At 37.2% G+C, this 2280-nt stretch overlaps 1 pseudogene; it reads right to left on the bottom strand.

The window, feature by feature from the left end:
* Positions 1–1355: 1355 nt before the first annotated feature.
* On the bottom strand, positions 1356–1550 carry LOC126032864 (uncharacterized; annotated as a pseudogene).
* Between the last annotated feature and the right edge of the window lie 730 nt (positions 1551–2280).

The raw sequence follows: 2280 nt of genomic DNA, 5'->3' as shown, positions 1-2280 counted from the left end.
AGAAGAGATGAAGTCATGAAATTTTCCTATGCATGGGGTGAACATGGAAACTATTGTGCTGAGTGAAATGAATCAGAGGGAGAGAGATAGACACAGAATAGTCTCACTCATCTGTGAAATTTAAGAAAAATAAAAGACATTATTGCAATAACAACCATAGACAATAAAGATGAGGGCTGGAAGAACTGGCCCATGATATGAAGCTTACCACAAAGATTGGTGAGTGCAGTTAGAGAAATAACTGCACCAACAACTATCATCATAATGGTAGTGAGTGAGAGAAATAAAACGACTGTCTCAAAGATAGGCAGGGAGGTGGGGGAGGAGGGAGATGGGGAGCATTGGTGGTGGAAGGTTGCACTGGTGAAAGGGGGGTGTACTTTTTATGACTGAACCCCAACTACAAACATACTTATAATCATGGTGCTTGAATAAATATATTAATTAAAAATTAAACAAAGAACATGAAATAAAAAACCAAACCAAACAAACAAACAAACAAAAACAATCCTGCTGAGGCATGGGTGACTACTCCCTCCAAGGCTGTTTTCTGCTTCCCTTCCCTACAAATCTACCAAAAATACTTTGTTCTGGGGCCAGAGAGATAGCATGGTAGTAGGGCGTTTGCCTTGCATACAGAAGGTCAGTGGTTCGTATCCCAGCATCCCATATGGTCCCCCGAGCCTGCCAGGAGTGATTTCTGACAATAGAGCTAGGAATAACTCCTGAGCATGGCTGGGTGTGACCCAAAAGCCAAAAAACAAAAACAAAAACAAAAACAAAAAAACAACTTTGTTCTTACCATATCTAATTTTGTGTCAGGTATCTTTGCTAATTGCTTGGATTAGTTTAGCTTAAGATGATCCCAATGAGATAAAAACATTTTATGTATAAAATAAGCTGGGCCACTAATAAAGTTTACAGTTGCACTATAGACAATTATCCATGTCCTTTATTCAGAGGATCACCTCCAGGTCTCAGGAGACAGTTCCCACAGATAATGATTAATTATGTGTAATTAATTATGCACATCATTTATATAGATGTACTAGTATACCAATTTAATGATCGCATAGAATTTTTTTTGTTTGTTTGTTTTTAGGTCACATCTGGCAGCGCTCAGGGATTACTCCTGGCTCTATGATCAGAAATCACTGCTGGAAAGCTCGAGGACCATATGGGATGCTGGGATTTTAACCATCATTCATCCTGGATTGGCTGCATGTGAGGCAAACACCCTACAACTGTGCTATCTCTCTGGCCCCCAGATTGCATAGAATTTTGGTTCATATATACTAATAATTCATTTAATTGCTGTCATAGACAATCTGAATTATTTCCATTCTTTATTTTTTTCCATTCAGATTACACCCTTTCACATTCTGAACGATCAACAATGGTAGAGGTAGCTTGCAAAAGCATCACTTAAAAACAATTTCACGTTCAGGAAGTGTGTTGTGTCTCGTCATCAAGGTTTCTGGTACTACTACATGTTCAGAGGAACTTCTCTAGTCAAGAACTATAGAAATGATCCCCTAAAGGATAGCCTGATTATTTCCATTCTTGACTTAACAACAGTAGTTTAAAGGCCACTTTAGCTCTAACTTTGTCAAGATTATGACTGTTGCTTTTCTATCAATTTAATGCTATAAATGGATTAACTATACCATATTATCAAAGGCTATGTAAAATGTTAAGGCTTCTTGATACAGATTTCCAAACTGTATAGATATTCTTTTACTAACGTACTTTATTCTCAGTGGGATATGATCCTTTCCCCACACCATCTATCTATCATTAAAATGTTTTCCTTTGGGTGAATACTTGAGATTTCTTCTGACCCTTCATTTGTATTCTGTGGTGAATGAGACTTCTTTCATATGATTTTTTTCTTAAGTGGACTGATTAAGAAGGTTTGAATTGTCCTCTTATTTTCTTTTTATTTTGGGGCCTTACCCAGTGGTGTTCAGGGCTAATTCCTGTTGCTGGCTCAGGGATTAGTCCTGGAAGTGCTCAGAGAATCACACGTACTCATGTCAAGGATTGAACCTGGGTTGATTGCTATCAAGACAAACACCTTAGCTCTGCACTATTTCTGAACTTCCATTTTCATGTCACTGAAAGTCCTGAACTCAAATGATTCTAAAAAAAATAAACATGATTTCATATTCATAACCTTGTTTTCAAGGCATTTTCTCTATCTTCTTTCCAGCTCTATTTCTATGATTTGTTCTTTGTTACTTCAGGGAATATGCTTTACCAGCTTAATATAATATAGTA

The sequence above is a fragment of the Suncus etruscus genome, chromosome 16, assembly GCF_024139225.1.
Source record: "Suncus etruscus isolate mSunEtr1 chromosome 16, mSunEtr1.pri.cur, whole genome shotgun sequence".
Taxonomy (NCBI): Eukaryota; Metazoa; Chordata; class Mammalia; order Eulipotyphla; family Soricidae; genus Suncus; species Suncus etruscus.
The sequence above is the reverse complement of the archived record's forward strand: the minus strand, read 5'-3'. Positions and strand labels throughout refer to the sequence as shown.